This window comes from Triticum dicoccoides, chromosome 2A (genome assembly GCF_002162155.2).
Source record: "Triticum dicoccoides isolate Atlit2015 ecotype Zavitan chromosome 2A, WEW_v2.0, whole genome shotgun sequence".
Lineage (NCBI taxonomy): Eukaryota > Viridiplantae > Streptophyta > Magnoliopsida > Poales > Poaceae > Triticum > Triticum dicoccoides.
This window is the reverse complement of record NC_041382.1, coordinates 186,285,061-186,302,666: the sequence shown is the minus strand read 5'-3', so window position 1 is coordinate 186,302,666 and position 17,606 is coordinate 186,285,061. Positions and strand designations below refer to the sequence as shown.

The window sequence follows — 17,606 nt, the reverse complement described above, 5'->3', positions numbered from 1 at the left end:
CCATTACCATTCATTTCGTCAGAAAGCATAGGTGTTTTAAATGTCTGCATGCCCCATACAATAGAATTTATAATAGATAGTGTTTTTTAACTTCTCATTATAGCCTCAAGTCGGCTAAGAAAAGTGATTATGCATGTCTTACAAACAAATTGACATCATTCTTGTTGGTACAAGATACGCCCTACCACAGATATTACCTGCTATCATATGCTGTAGAGTTACTAAACTCTGAGTTCCTGGATAGTATAAACGGATGCTTGATTGGTACATCTGCACATTGTCCTGTGTACTCATTCTAAACAGACCAAATTCAGGAATCTAACGATGCTTTACAGTTAATCCTCTCAAATTAAATACAGTGAAATCAAACAATTTAATAGCTTGGCTGTTTGTTTCCAGGAAGTAACGGTCAAGGAAGAAGAGTTAGATGCCTCTGAAGATGTTGATGGTAAACATATGTCTTGGTTTTGATATTATACACGTTGTCACGCTAACTTTTGAACCCTTCTTAATTATCACATATGTATAGACTAGCCGCTTTGTCACAAGCATGGCAGCTTGCTCAACTATCTCCATTGCCTGCATACAGCTGTTTCAGAACAGCGTCGATCAACCCAGGTTTATGTTTCCTTTCCAAGGGCGTTCGAATATAATTACCATCCATCAATTACAGATGTTACCAGTACTGAGTGTGTGCCTTATTAGTTTGTTCTTTACTATAGAGTTCAGTTGTAGAAGAACGAAACGAAGCACACATCAGGAAGTCATGCTCTTTCCAACAACAACAGCAAAAGTAAGTGATGATTCATGTTTATCTCTGATATGGTTGTTTCCTCCCATAATAAAGTATATGGGAATCTGGGCTTGCATATTAATATATCTTCAGATACTTTGTTTTGGGAAGTTGATAGAAATCAGTGGTTGTGCTTAAGCTTCCGTTCTTTATTTACCTTCTAGGAATAAATTCAAATGATTAGTATATGCATAGCAGTGTAATGCAAGTGATAGCTGTGGTAAGGCCCAAGTGAGTAGCACTTCTCCGACCGATTTGGTTACCAATTTAGTTGTTGAGGCTTTCCTTCATGTGAGGTGATTTGTGGCTTTTGTTTCTACGATTAGGCGCATATAAGAGAACTTGAGGAAGAAGTGAAGCTCCTCAAGAACCTTTCGCACCCCAATATTGTGGTTAGTAGATGAAAGATCGATTACATTTTAGATACTCTATACTTGACTGCTAGACTGCAGTTGTTTGATCTACTTCCTGTGATTTGAGAAGAGGTACCTCGGGACTGTCTGTGAGGAAGACACACTGAATATCCTGCTGGAGTTTGTTCCTGGAGGGTCTATCCAGTCGCTTCTTGGAAAACTCGGTTCATTCCTGGAGGCAGTAAGTAACCATCAATCATGCGGTTTTCTGTGATTTGACTTGCAGAAGAGAAACTGATTCGTTGCGTATTTTGATCAGGTCATTAGGAAGTATACTAGGCAGATTTTGCAAGGGTTGGGATATCTGCATAGCAATGCAATAATACATAGAGACATTAAGGTAAAAACTCTGAAGCCTGAATATACTAGAATCTTTGTGTCATTGATTGTTTGTTTGTGCTAATTATCTTGGTGATCATGGGATTGTTTTACAGGGTGCAAACATTCTTGTTGATAATAAAGGCTGCATTAAGCTTGCCGGTTTTGGGGCATCTAAGCAAGTTGCCAAGTTGGTAAGATTGATGTTCAATATGCTGTTAAGGTCGAGTATAATAGCTTGGAAGAAATAAAACCTTCATGTGCTTGTCAAGTGATCAAAACAATAATTTACAACAGAATAGAAAATGCTAAACCTTTCCTGTCTAATTATGCCATCAGATTATGGATTCTTATTTATTGCTCTTGACTACCTGTGTGCATGAAACATGAAAGTGTGAGTTTGGTTCCAAGCAGGCTTATGGTAATGTTCTCTGCAGGTATTTGCATTATAGTTCCTGCATAATCTCTTGGTAATGAAGCGTTGTCCGGGGCGCTATATGGAATACCATCTCTTTCTAATGAATTTATGTGTTAGTTGTTGCCTTCTTTCATTAGATAGTTTGAATAATAATACAAACGTATGGATTTTTGTAAACTGGTATATGATTCAATGTTATATATTTTGTAAACTGGTATATGGTTACCAGAGTCACCTTGCATAATTTTTTAAAGGAAGAGTGAACGCAGTCCTGAACTTGCACTAATATATTGTGATGCTCCTACTTTTTGCAGAACAATGCAGTAATGATAAGAACTAGAATTAGACTGCATTGCAAATATGTATAGGTTACCACTTCTTCGCTGTAATTATTTGCCATGTAAAAGCCAATTCACATGTCAAAATATGCATTGAAGATCAGTTTCTTACCATTTGTAATAGTGAAACTCTTGCTTCTTTGCCCATAATAGAAAATACGCCAATTTTTTTATCACCTTAACTTGTCGATGGCATACCATCCTATCACAAACCCTCAATAATGTCTAAGTCTTTTTTTACCAGCTCTGAGATATTACATAGTGATGTCCCACAATTAAGATTATTACTGTGAAAATAATTAACCTCATGTAATTTGGTACAGCCTTCACATAAGAAGTTGTACACTAGAGGAAAGAACATGATGTCTGTGTGCGTGTGCGTGTGTGTTGGTGTGTGTGTGGGGGGGGGGGTAAAACCCCTGGGTATGCATTCTTCACTTGAACAGATTCAATAATTTATCCCAATACTCTCTTTCTATTTTTGTCTTTGAGGGAATCTAAGATTTGATGTAAATCGGTTTTCCCTTTCATTTCTTCGTAAGAATTATTGTCTGTACTATAATTATTTAATGTGGTGCATCTCTTCTAATAATCTTAGCCGACCTGGTTTACTTGTTTTGATACGATTGTTCCATGGAATCCCAGGGTCTGATGAAGCAAGGTGCAAGACACCTCAGGTACCCTGATCCGACCTCACCACACTCCTCGAGCCGGCCCCTCACGATTCTTACAATGTTATTTCTTCTCTTTCTCTAGAACCGCCTATGTTTGTGACAGTGCACTGGGGCTCAAGCGACAATGAGCAGGTTGGTGCTTTGAGTGTTTTGCCTTGCGATGTTTCGCTTGTTCTTGTTTCTTAATTTTTAGTCAGCTTACTTTGGTAAGCTCCTCTTATGGCAGGTGGGAGGATCGTTCAGCTGACCAAGTGCAGTATGACGGTGATCTCTAAACAGTTGCAAGGAGGCTAATAACATGTTAGCTCCTCTTAATATCTTGGTTGATGCCATCTGTCAGATTTAGCCCACCGAGTCCCTATTTTGCATTTACTTTGCTTCTCTAAAGTTCTCTTCGTGCTGCAAGGAAGACGCGAGGGTTAGTTGCATTCCTGCTGCCTTGCTTGAGATGAATCCATTTGGTTCTTTTGCCTTTAAATTCTATAACACATCATCGTATCTATTGGTAGGTGTCATTCTGCTTCTCCTTGCATGTCTATTTGTGCGCTTGGGTTGCAGATCAGGTTACTGACACATGGGATCGTACAGTTATTCTATTACTCAGGGCCTACCCTGGTGGTCATTATATCTCTGGGTTAAGCAAGCTGAGCAGGTTATGCAAGCTACTGTGTGAAATGCACATGCATCACTGCCTAAAAAGGGTCCAGACAGCAACGACAAGTGCTTACTATGCTCCATTAAAGCATCTAAGAAGATAATTTAGTTTGGGTGAATTTATTAATTTATTAATTAGCTTGAAGAAGAAAAATATTTCAGAACAGTGTGGTCATAGAGTTATGTTCAGTTTGGTGCTTTGGGTCATTCTGGATAAGTGATTGGGTAGCGGTTGCTGTTTACTCGCAAGGGATGAATTGGTGCAAGTGAGTTTATGAAAGCCTACTAGAACTGTTTGTTGAAGTAGTTGTATGAACATGTTGTGTGCAACTGAACTCATCTGATTGCTTATCTTTGAAAATCTTCACCTGATGTGTTGTGCATTGGTCTACAATATATTACTCATTATATTGGTCTATATTTGTCGATGTGCAGAATGAACTTGCTCATCTTGACCAATTGATGACTCTATGCAGCTGATTTGAAACACATGGTTTTATCTGTTTTAAAGAGAGTGTACTTCCATAGCCTATGTATCTTTGAAAAATGCGGATGCTACCCCGCTACAACAGCCTGCTTTAAATGACCAGCGATAAATGCAACGATTTAAGTGCCAATTATTCATGCGCCTCTCTTGTCCCATTGATGAACTTTGAACTATACACTACCCATCTATATATCTATGTATTTGTTACTATAGCGATGGCACAGGTAAAATAAACCATCTGTTGAGTTCTCCACTCCATGCTATGTTAGATCCATGTGATATATCTATGCCAACTGCGTTCGCTCCTTGTTGTTCGGGTGACAAGCTTTGTGCTTTTGTGGCCAATATAGATAAGAAATTCCCATTTATATTGCTCTGTATATGATCGTTAATTAATATACACTATTTGTAATACAATCCACATTCCATTAACTTCCATCTACATCTCCTACTTACTCACTACTATACTTGGCCATCCCTCGGGCCGGGCCAACCAAAGCCCGACGCAAAAAACCTAGGCCTGGCTGTCGGGTCGGGCCAACCAAAGTCCGATGCAAAAAACCCAAGCCCGAGCTCGGCCTAGCCCTGCTGTCGGGCCCGAGCCCAACCCGTCGGGCCTTGGGCCACAGGCTGGGCCTCTTCCTTAAAGGCGAAAACAACGGGCCCGGGCCTGCCCTGGCCAGTGCTTCGGGCTCAAAACCTAGGCCCAAGCCCAGCCCATGGACAAGGTCAGCCCGGGTCGGGTCGGGCCGACCGGGCCGGGCTGCCCATGGCCAGGACTACTCACTACCATCATCGCTTCTAATTCGCTTCTTGCGCCATTTGGCGCAACCAGGTCATCTAGTATATGGAAAGCTCGTAGGCAATGGATCGGTGATAGAGAATTATGCCGGATGTGGTTCATCATGTAACAGTCATAACCTAGGGTGACACAGAACTAGCTCCAATTCATCAATGTAATGTAGGCATGTATTCCGGATATAGTCATACATGCTTATGGAAAAGAACTTGCATGACATCTTTTGTCCTACCCTCCCGTGGCAGCGGGGTCCTAAAGGAAACTAAGGGATATTAAGGCCTCCTTTTAATAGAGTACCGGACAAAAGCATTAACACATAGTGAATACATGAACTCCTCAAACTACGGTCATCAGCGGGAGTGGTTCCGATTATTGTCACTTCGGGGTTGCCGGATCATAACACATAGTAGGTGACTATAGACTTGCAAGATAGGATCAAGAACTCTCATATATTGATGAAAACATAATAGGTTCAGACCTGAAATCATGGCACTCAGGCCCTAGTGACAAGCATTAAGCATAGCAAAGTCATAGCAACATCAATCTCAGAACATAGTGGATACTAGGGATGAAACCCTAACAAAACTAACTCGATTACATGATAAATCTCATCCAACCCATCACCGTCCAACAAGCCTACGATGGAATTACTCACGCACGGCAGTGAGCATCACGAAATTGGTGATGGAGGATGGTTGATGATGACGACGGTGACGAATTCCCCTTTCCGGAGCCCCGAACGAACTCCAGATCAGCCCTCCCGAGAGAGTTTAGGGCTTGGCGGCGGCTCCGTATCGTAAAACGCGATGAATCCTTCTCTCTGATTTTTTTCTCCTTGAAACTGAATATATAGAGTTGGAGTTGAGGTCGGAGGAGCTCCAGGGGGCCCACGAGGTAGGGGGCGCGCCCAGGGGGCAGGCGCGCCCCCACCCTCGTGGCTAGGGTGTGGGCCCCCTGGTCTTGATCTTTTGCCAGGATTTTTTATTATTTCCAAAAATAGTCTTCGTAAGGTTTCAGGTCATTCCGAGAACTTTTGTTTCTGCACATAAATAACACCATGGCAATTCTGCTGAAAACATCGTCAGTCCGGGTTAGTTCCATTCAAATCATGCAAGTTAGAGTCCAAAGCAAGGGCAAAAGTGTTTTGGAAAGTAGATACGACTGAGAAGTATCAACTCCCCTAAGCTTAAACCTTTGCTTGTCCTCAAGCAATTCAGTTGATAAACTAAAAATGATAAAGAAAAACTTTTACAAACTCTATTTGCTCTTGTTGTTGTAAATATGTAAAACTAGCATTCAAGTTTTCAGCAAAGATTATAGACTAACCATATTCACAATAATGCATAGGTCTCATGTTTACTCATATCAATGGCATAATCAACTAGCGAGCAATAATAATAAATCTCGGATGACAACACTTTCTCAAAACAATCATAATATGATATAACAAGATGGTATCTCGCTAGCCCTTTCTGAGACCGCAAAACATAAATGCAGAGCACCTTTAAAGATCAAGGACTGACTAGACATTGTAATTCATGGTAAAAGAGATCCAGTCAAGTCATACTCAATGTAAACTAACAGTAATGAATGCAAATGACAGAGGTGCTCTCTAGCGGGTGCTTTTTAATAAGAGGAGGATGACTCAACATAAAAGTAAATGGATAGGCTCTTCGTAGAGGGAAGTAGGGATTTGTAGAGGTGCCAGAGCTTGGTTTTGAAATAGAGATGAATAATATTTTGAGCAGTATACTTTCATTGTCAACATAACAACCAAGAGATTGCGATATCTTCCATGCTACACACATTATAGGCGGTTCCCAAACAGAATGGTAAAGTTTATACTCCCTCCACCAACAAGCATCAATCCATGGCTTGCTCGAAACAACGAGTGCCTCCAACTAACAAGAGTCCTAGGGGGAGTTTTGTTTGCAATTATTTTGATTTGATTTTCATAAAGCATGGGACTGGGCATTCCAGTGACCAGCCATTTTCTCGTGAGTGAGGAGCGAAGTCCAGTCCTCTTGAGAATAACCCGCCTAACATGGAAGATACAAACATCCCTAGTTGATACATGAGCTATTCGAGCATACAAAACATGATATTTATTTGAAGGTTTAGAGTTTGGCACATACAAATTTACTTGGAACGGCAGGTAGATACCGTATATAGGTAGGTATTGTGGACTCATATGGAATAACTTTGGGGTTTATGGAGTTGGATGCACAAGCAGTATTCCTGCTTAGTACAGGTGAAGGCTAGAAAAAGACTGAGAAGCGACCAGCTAGAGAGCGACAACAGTCATGAACATGCATTAAAATTAATCAACGCCGAATGCAAGCATGAGTAGGATATAATGCACCATGAACATAAATATCGCAGAGGCTATGTTGATTTTGTTTCAACTACATGCGTGAACATGTGCCAAGTCAAGCCACTCGAATCGTTCAAAAGAGGATACCACCCTATCATACCACATCACAACCATTTTAATATCATGTTGGCACGCAAGGTAAACCATTATAAGCTTCTAGCTAATTAAGCATGACACAAGAAACTATGATCTCTAGTTGTCATTGCAAACATGTTTATTCATAATAGGCTGAATCAGGAATGATGAACTAATCATATTTACAAAAACAAGAGAGGTCGAGTTCATACCAGCTTTTCTCATCTCAATAAGTTCATCATATAATCATCATTATTGCCTTTCACTTGCACGACTGAACGATGTGGATAATAATAATAGTGCACGTGCATTGGACTAAGCTGGAATCTGCAAGCATTCAATAAACAGGAGAAGACAAGGCAATATGGGCTCTTTTGTCAGATAAAAAATAATGCATATAAGAGCCACTTTAACAATTTAATCATGATCTTCTCCTATCGACCCCCAAAGAAAGGAAAAGAAATAAAACTATTTACACGGGAAAGCTCCCAACAAGCAAAAGAAGAACAGGAAATCTTTTTGGGTTTTCTTTTTAATTACTACTACAAGCATAGAAATTAAAACTAGCTAAAATCTACAACTAATTTTTTTGGTTTTTCTTAAGGTTCAAGAAGAAAGCATAAAAAGGAAATAAACTAGCATGGATATTACAATGAAAAGGTATGAGCACCGACATCTAGCAATGAGTGTGTGAACATGAATGTAATGTCGGTGAGAAATACGTACTCCCCCAAGCTTAGGCTTTTGGCCTAAGTTGGTCTAATGCCACGGATGGCCTGGCGGATATCCAAAGTTGTAGTTGGGGTCGTACTGAGATGCATCAATCATTGCATCGTCGGCTGCAGCTTGGAGGCGAGCTATCTCAGCCCTCCTCTTATACTCTTTTGCCTCCTCTCTGGTTATAGAATATCTCCCCTTTGCCTGAAAATCAAAGAAAGTAGAAGCGGGGAGAGCGACGTGATAGGTGCGTCGTCTGTCAAAGATTAGTCGGTACTGGAGGAACTGATCATTCCTCTCAACAAACTAATGACGAACCATAGCCTCATAATCCAAATAAGCAGGGGCAACTCAATATCATCCTCACGTATGGTTATACCAAGAAAATCAGCTATGCAGGTTGCATAAATTCCACCAAAGAAATCTCCATTAAATCTATTAAGATGCAACCTACGTGCAACAATGGCTCCCAAATTATAAGATTTATCTCCTAACACAGCACTCCTAAGAACACTGAGGTCAAGGACACACATGTGACATGCTTCATCTTTACCGTTAATGCATCTACCTACGAAGAGAGCAAAATAATGTATAGCAGGAAAGTGAATGCTCCCTATGGTAGCTTGTGCTATATCTCTAGATTCCCCCACATTTATACTACTAAGAAAATCTCTAAATTCAGATTTGCGAAGTTCACTAGTACTACCCCATTGTGGAAGTTTGCACAGTGGTAAAGTCCTCTAAGTCCATAGTGTAAGAATTTTCATAAAGATCAAACAGGACAGTTTGAGAATTAGGTGAAGATGAAAATTCAAACCTCCTCACAAAGGAGCTAGTGAGATAGTGGTACTGACAACATTTTTCTTCCTCGAAGCTCACAAGATCAGCATTACGTAAATATGCGTTAAATTCTTCCTTAATTCCTGCTCGATCCATGAAGTCCTCTGAAGGCCATTCACAAGGCCGCACTGGAGCATCCCTTGGTGGCTCATCATCAACATCACGCATTGCAAACATGGGTCCTTGTTTCCTTGAAGAACCACCTTGGTACATTTTCCTAAACATATTTCTTCCCCTGAAAAATTTCTGAAATTTTTAGTAACTTCAAAATAAAAGTGAACCAAACTCAACAAAATTGATAGCAACTACTCCTACAAGTGCCTAGAGCCTATATCATGCATCAAAACTACTTGGAACCATATAAATTTGACATGCAAGCTCAAGAACATGGTCACCTAGGCAGCACAAATTTGCAATGAATAAAGCACTAGAACAAAAACTAATTGGACCAATGGAGGAGTCACATACCAAGGAACAATCCCCCAAAGTAGTTTTGTGAGAGGTGTTTTGAGCAAGGAGATCAAAAATCGCAGCAAAATGAGCTAGAACTCGTGCTTGAGCTGGATAATGGTGTTTGTGGGAGGAAGAAGGAGTGTGTGGGTGCAGGAATAAGTGGAGGAGGGCCACCGTGGGCCCACGAGGCAGGGGGCGTGCCCAGGGGGTAGGGCGCGCCCTCCACCCTCGTGGCCAGGTGGATGCCCCCTGCTGTGTTCTCAGTGCCAAATATTCTCAAATATTCCAGAAAAAATCATATTTAAATTTCAGGGCATTTGGAGAACTTTTATTTTCGGGGTATTTTTGTATTGCACGGATAATTCAGATAACAGACAGAAAACACTATTTTTACTTTATTTAATATAAATAACAGAAAGTAAAAGGAGGGCACAAAAGGTTGTTCTTTCTAACTTCATCCATCTCATGATCATCAAAAGGAATCCATTAACAAGGTTGATCAAGTCTTGTTAACAAACTCATTCCGAATAACATGGAACTGGAGAATTTTCGAATAACACTAGGTTACCTCAACGGGGATATGCATATCCCAACAATAAGAATATCATATTTCTTCTTAACAGTAGGAAGAGGAAATTCAAAACCTCCAAAAATAATTGATGGAAATTTTCCAATAGAATTAATACTGTGGACTTGAGGTTGTTTCCTCAGAAAGTGTACCGTATGCTCATTACCATTAACATGAAAAGTGACATTGCCTTTGTTGCAATCAATAACAGCCCCTGCAGTATTAAAAAACGGTCTTCCAAGAATAATAGACATACTATCGTCCTCGGGAATATCAAGAATAACAAAGTCCGTTAAAATAGTAACGTTTGCGACCACAACAGGCACATCCTCACAAATACCGACAGGTATAACAGTTGATTTATCAGCCATTTGCAAAGATATTTCAGTAGGTGTCAACTTATTCAAATCAAGTCTACGATATAAAGAGAGAGGCATAACACTAACACCAGCTCCAAGATCACATAAAGCAGTTTTAACATAGTTCCTTTTAATGGAGCATGGTATAGTGGGTACTCCTGGATCTCCAAGTTTCTTTGGTATTCCACACTTAAAAGTATAATCAGCAAGCATGGTGGAAATTTCAGCTTCCTGTATCTTTCTTTTATCAGTAACAATTTCTTTCATGTACTTAGCATAAGGATTCATTTTAAGCATATCAGTTAATCGCATACGCAAAAAGATAGGTCAAATCATTTTAGCAAAGCGCTCAAAATCCTCATCATCCTTTTTCTTGGATGGTTTGGGAGGAAAAGGCATGGGTTTCTGAACCCATGGTTCTCTTTCTTTACCATGTTTCCTAGCAACAAAGTCTCTCTTATCATAACGTTGATTCTTTGATTGTGGGTTATCAAGATCAACAGCAGGTTCAATTTCTATATCATTATCATTGCTAGGTTGAGCATCAACATGAACATTATCATTAACATTATCACTAGTTTCAAGTTCATTACCAGATTGTGTTTCAGCATCAGAAATAGAAATATCATTTGGATTCTTAGGTGTTTCAGTAATAGGTTCACTAGAAGCATGCAAAGTCCTATCGTTCTTCTTTTTGTTCCTTTTAGAAGGACTAGGTGCATATATATTATTTCTCTGAGAATCTTGCTCAATTCTCTTAGGGTGGCCTTCATGATACAAAGGTTCCTGAGTCATTTTACCAGTTCTAGTAGCCACTCTAACAGCAAAATCATTATTCTTACTATTCAATTCACTGAGCAAATCATTTTGAGCTTTAAGTACTTGTTCTATTTGAGTGGTAACCATAGAAGCATGTTTACTAATAAGTTTAAGTTCACCTTTGACATTAGCCATATAATCACCCAAGTGTTCAAGCATATCAGCACTGCATTTTAATTCTCTACCAAAATAAGCATTGAAGTCTTCTTGCTTAACCATAAAGTTATCAAACTCATCTAAGCATGGGCTAGCAAACTTAGTAAATGGATTTCAGCTTTATCATATCTATAGAGAGAATTTACCTTTACTACCTGTGTCGGGTTATCAAGACCATGTATTTCTTCAATAGGAGATGGATTAAAATTATGCATTTCTTCGGCAGGCGGTAAATTAAGACCATGTATTTCTTCAATAGGAGGTAAATTATTAACATCTTCAGCTTAATACCCTTTTCTTTCATGGATTTATTTGCCTCTTGCATATCTTCAGGACTGAGAAATAGAACACCTCTCTTCTTCGGAGTTGGTTTAGGAATAGGCTCAAGAAGTGTCCAATTATTTTCATTAGTCAACATATTATTTAATAGAATTTTAGCTTCATCCGGTGTTCTTTCCCTGAAAACAGAACTAGCACAACTATCCAGGAAATCTCTGGAAGCATCGGTTAGTCCATTATAAAACATATCAAGTATTTCATTTTTCTTAAGAGGATGATCAGGCAAAGCATTAAGTAATTAGAGAAGCCTCCCCCAAGCTTGTGGGAGACTCTCTTCTTCAAGTTGCACAAAATTATATATCCGTTAAAGCAGCTTGTTTCTTATGAGCAGGGAAATATTTAGCAGAGAAGTAATAAATCATATCCTGGGGACTACGCAGACAACCAGGATCAAGAGAATTAAACCATATCTTAGCATCACCCTTTAATGAGAACGGAAATATTTTAAGGATATAAAAGTAACGAGTTCTCTCATCATTAGTGAACAGGGTGGCTATATCATTTAATTTAGTAAGATGTGCCACAACAGTTTCAGATTCATAGCCATAAAAAGCATCAGATTCAACCAAAGTAATTATATCAGGATCAACATAAAATTCATAATCCTTATCAGTAACACAGATAGGTGAAGTAGCAAAAGCAGGGTCAGGTTTGATTCTAGCATTAAGGGATTGCTGCTTCCATTTAGCTAATAACCTCTTTATATCATATCTATCATTGCAAGCTAAAATAGCTCTAGTAGCTTCTTCATCCATAACATAACCCTCAGGAACAACAGACAATTCATATTTATTAGGGGGAGAGTCTTCATCATCACTTTCGTCAATATTATCAGCTTCAATAATTTCATTCTCTCTAGCCCTAGCAAGTTGTTCATCAAGAAATTCACCAAGTGGCACAGTAGTATCAAGCATAGAAGTAGTTTCATCATAAGTATCATGCATAGCACAAGTGGCATCATCAATAACATGCGACATATCAGAATGAATGGCATAAGCAGGTTTAGGTGTCGCAAGCTTACTCAAAATAGAAGGTGAATCAAGTGCAGAGCTAGATGGCAGTTCCTTACCTCCCCTCGTAGTTGAGGGATGAATCTTGGTTCTTGGATCTTTCAAGTTCTTCATAATGATAAGCAGATATAAATCCCAATTTACTCAAAGAATAGAGCTATGCTCCCCGGCAACGGCGCTAGAAAATAGTCTTGATAACCCACAAGTATAGGGGATCGCAACAGTTTTCGAGGGTAGAGTATTAAACCCAAATTTATTGATTCGACACAAGGGGAGCCAAAGAATATTCTCAAGTATTAGCAGCTGAGTTGTCAATTCAACCACACCTAGAAACTTAATATCTGCAGCAAAGTAATATGATAGTAGTGGTAACGGTAGCAAAAGGTAATGATAACAAAAGTAATGTTTTTGGTATTTTGTAGTGATTGCAACAATAGCAACGGAAAAGTAAATAAGCGGAGAACAATATATGGAAAGCTTGTAGGCAATGGATCGGTGATAGAGAATTATGCCGGATGTGGTTCATCATGTAACAGTCATAACCTAGGGTGACACAGAACTAGCTCCAATTCATCAATGTAATGTAGGCATGTATTCCGAATATAGTCATACATGCTTATGGGAAAGAACTTGCATGACATCTTTTGTCCTACCCTCCTGTGGCAGCGGGGTCCTAGCGAGAACTATGGGATATCAAGGCCTCCTTTTAATAGAGTACCGGACCAAAGCATTAAAACATAGTGAATACATGAACTGCTCAAACTACGGTCATCAGCGGGAGTGGTCCCAATTATTGTCACTTCGAGGTTGCCAGATCATAACACATAGTAGGTGACTATAGACTTGCAAGATAGGATCAAGAACCCTCATATATTGATGAAAACATAATAGGTTCAGATCTGAAATCATGGCACTCGGGCCCTAGTGACAAGCATTAGCATAGCAAAGTCATAGCAACATCAATCTCAGAACATAGTGGATACTAGGGATGAAACCCTAACAAAACTAACTCGATTACATGATAAATCTCATCCAACCCATCACCGTCTAGCAAGCCTACGACGGAATTACTCACGCACGGCGGTGAGCATCATGAAATTGGTGATGGAGGTTGGTTGATGATGACGATGGTGACGAATTCCCCTCTCCGGAGCCCCGAATGGACTCCAGAGCAGCCCTCCCGAGAGAGTTTATGGGCTTGGCGGTGGCTCCGTATCGTAAAATGCGATGAATCCTTCTCTCTGATTTTTTTCTCCCCGAAAGTGAATATATATAGTTGGAGTTGAGGTCGGAGGAGCTCCAGGGGGCCCACGAGGTAGGGGGGCGCCCAGGGGGCAGGCGCGCCCCCCACCCTCGTGGCTAGGGTGTGGCCCCCTGGTCTTGATCTTTTGCCAGGATTTTTTATTATTTCCAAAAATAGTCTCCGTAAAGTTTCAGGTCATTCCGAGAACTTTTGTTTCTGCACATAAATAACACCATGGCAATTCTGCTGAAAACAGCTTCAGTCCGGGTTAGTTCCATTCAAATCATGCAAGTTAGAGTCCAAAACAAGGGCAAAAGTGTTTGGAAAAGTAGATACGACAGAGACGTATCAACGGATGACTCCAACTCTAGCCCATTTACAGCCATAATGTGGTCTGTTTTGGCCCATGTTTGGCCAATCGATCATACGGCCCGTCTAAGGCCCATTGATGATACGGCCCGTAGAAGGCCCATTGTTTCTACGACCCATAGAAGGCCCATTGTTTCTATGGACCGTAGAAGGCCCATTATTTCTACGACCCGTAGGAAGCCCAGTGTCACTACAGTAAATATGTAGCCCATGGCCTGTTAAAGGTGGGAAACTACTATAGGTTTAGACCTGCTAATGGCCCAAGATGATTATAGGCCCATGTTTTGGCCCATATGAGTAACGAGCCTGCCTGAAGACCAACAACACTGAGATCCACTGAACCTTCCGGCCTAAATTACAGCATACCGACCAAAGAATAAACCTAGACTATACAACAAAGAAATTACGGCATATTAGGAATCAAAGTTCGCTACCTGGTGATAATAAAGCGCAACATGAACGCGGATTACATACACTGGGCATCAAAAGTCGCCACTAGTGCATATAAACGCACCGACAAAAGAATATACAAAACTGAGAGCACTTCGTAAGGCAATAGACCTGGCAAGCTCGGGCCTCGCAAGCAGCCGAACAAGCTGATGAGACCTTAGTTGTGTCAACGATAGATGCTTCATCCCTAGCTGTATGGCACCATAGTGCGCAAGGTAGTCCCCTAACATCTTCATTACATCTTTGACTTCAAGTCAGAGCTGAGCTGAAGCAAGCCTTTCTGCTTTAAGTTGAGACTAAAGAAGTCAAACTGATTGAGGCAGCGACTGCACAGAGGTTGTCTCACGCCTGCTGGTGAGTAGCTTCAACTCACTGTCTTCATCAAGACAGGACCTTGGGGTCATCTCGCTGTCCTCAAGATGGTTTGGCTCACTATCTTTCCTAAAGTTCTGCCTGGCATAAGAGATATGACTCTGAAAGAGAAACAAGGAGACACGTAACGGGTTTCACAATTATATAAGCAAATAAATGGATCTATTCTGCATAAGGAACATGTTTTTACAACTACAATTTAAAACTGGTAGTTGTTGCAAACATCCAATCAGATGTAAACAACAGTGGAGGAAATGATGCCTATCCAAATCTATACTAGAACAAAGTTTGAAGGCTTGAGAAGGATGAACTTACATTACATGTTAACAAGGGCTGGACAAAGCCCTTCTCCATGTTGATGGAAAGATAATTCAATAAATTCCCCAAAGAAAATTCTTTATAAGTGTTGCCATTATTCTACATTTTGCAAAGAGTAAATATAGATCAAATAATATTGGAAGAAATAGAGGATAATGAAGCTCAGGTGCAGACTGACGATACATAATCAAATAGCAATTAATTAAGTACATCGTTACAAGGCAAAAGGTACTGACAAGAGGAATGCAGACATCAACGTGTCTAGTGGCATTGGCTTTATTCAACATTTTGGTAAGAGTAAATGTAGATATTAATTTGGAGAAAGTGGAGGGCAGGGCAGATAAGATGCAGAGTAATGCTAGACAATCAACTATCTTGTGATGCATGTACAGTAATACCACCACCGTCCATTATTAGTTGTCACTCAAATGGATGTATCTAGCACTATTAAGTTCTAAATACATCCAATTGACCAACAATTAATTCGATACAGAGGGAGTATATGACAACATGTACTTACATGAGCAATCCAAAACTTCATAACCATTGTGTTAATTCTACATTTATCTAAGAGTAAATATAGATCTTATAATTTCAAGCAAAGGAAGGATAAAGAAGCGAACATTTACAGTGATGCTACATAATCAAACAACAATGAGTCTAAGTATGCTGACAAAGGGCAAGAGGTACTGACAAGAGCAATGCAGAGCCCAGTATTGTCGTGAGATCCTATGATCCTTTGAGCAAGGAGATGCATCTGAAATTAGTTTTCATACAAGAGAGAAGGTAAGGCACATGCAGAAATTTAGGAGTTTAAATTTTGAATTGATATCATAGACAGTACTTGACGCTGGGCTGTCAGCAGTTCTAATAGGGGTTTGGCCACTGGAGTAGGGGTAAAGTCTGTTACAGTTGGGCCTCTGTTTTCTGTGGTTGCTGATCTATCTGATTTAATAGGTATCACTACCTTTTCAAATACCTAGTTTGTACTCCTTGAGGATCTGCAATCACCCTCTTCCTTTTGGACATCTATTACGAAAGAACAAAATTTGACTGGAAAAACATAGTATGACGACACATGGAATAGGTACAGAAAATGGATAGGTATGGCATATACTCATATATGATGCTTAAACTAAGCAGATGATGTAACAAAGTAGAAGTAATGCAAGAGGTCAGATGCAAAATATGTGTGTCGGTGTCAAAACCGGCGGATCTCGGGTAGGGGGTCCCGAACTGTGCGTCTAAGGCGGATGGTAACAGGAGGCAGGGAACACAATGTTTTACCCAGGTTCGGGCCCTCTTGATGGAGGTAAAACCCTACGTCCTGCTTGATTTATTCTTGATGATATGAGTATTACAAGAGTTGATCTACCATGAGATCGGAGAGGCTAAACCCTAGAAGCTAGCCTATGGTATGATTGTATGTTGTCCTACGGACTAAAACCCTCCGGTTTATAGACACCGGAGGGGGCTAGGGTTACACAAGGTCAGTTACAAAGGAGAAGATATACATATCCGTACTGCCTAGCTTGCCTTCCACGCCAAGTAGAGTCCTATCCGGACACGAGATGAAGTCTTCAATCTTGTATATTCATAGTCCAACAGTCCGGCCAAAGGATATAGTCCGGCTGTCCGGAGACCCCCTAACCCAGGACTCCCTCAATGTGTGACCAATACAACCTTGCCAAGTTAGAGCATGCACCTTGATGGGTGAATAAGATAGGCCATCCTCCACCATGCCAAGTTTGTTAGCCAGTGGATCATTCCGCAATATTCCTCTTGTGCCCCCATTCTCATATTCATTTTGATAATGTTCAATACCTGACATGCATGAAAACATAAAAACAAGCGAGATTATCTTTGTAATGCAGAAGTGATTCTAATCCAATACTTCCTCCCTGTAAACCCCTTTGTGCTATCTCTGCAATTCTTCTAAGAGGTGCCATGCATGCTGTAATTTGGTGTGTGCATTAATATAATGTGTCCTACTACTCAAAATATGAGAGATCCAGAAGTGATAATACTTCGCAGATGACAGCTTCAACATATAGTAAAGAAGAACAAGTCGACCTGACCTGACAGATTCAAAATATACTAAAGGAGAATAACTCGACCTGGCCAGTTGACCGCAAGAGAAGAGGATCATCTTAAAGAAGAGCAGAAGAGCAAGCAGATTGAAGATATTACAAGTCTTTCTATACAATGTTGGTTGGCCACCCATGATGAACCAGAGCGCACAGAGAAATA

General features: G+C 40.2%; 3 long non-coding RNA genes across 3 annotated transcripts in view; all 3 read left to right on the top strand.

Annotated features, from left to right (window-relative positions):
- The window catches only part of LOC119359250, a 1,349-nt gene extending 781 nt beyond the window's left edge, over positions 1-568 (top strand). Inside the window, exons 2-3 of the long non-coding RNA XR_005172434.1 lie at positions 400-448; positions 530-568. This is a non-coding gene — a long non-coding RNA (uncharacterized LOC119359250). The remainder of the gene's footprint in view (positions 1-399; positions 449-529) is intronic.
- Positions 569-732: 164 nt separating this feature from the next.
- LOC119359249 lies at positions 733-1,294 on the top strand. Its single transcript, XR_005172433.1, has 3 exons — positions 733-793; positions 1,120-1,185; positions 1,277-1,294. It is a non-coding gene; the product is annotated as an uncharacterized LOC119359249 (long non-coding RNA).
- A 363-nt stretch (positions 1,295-1,657) lies between these two features.
- LOC119359248 lies at positions 1,658-3,608 on the top strand. Its single transcript, XR_005172432.1, has 5 exons — positions 1,658-1,718; positions 2,926-2,957; positions 3,037-3,086; positions 3,181-3,372; positions 3,464-3,608. It is a non-coding gene; the product is annotated as an uncharacterized LOC119359248 (long non-coding RNA).
- Positions 3,609-17,606: the final 13,998 nt, after the last annotated feature.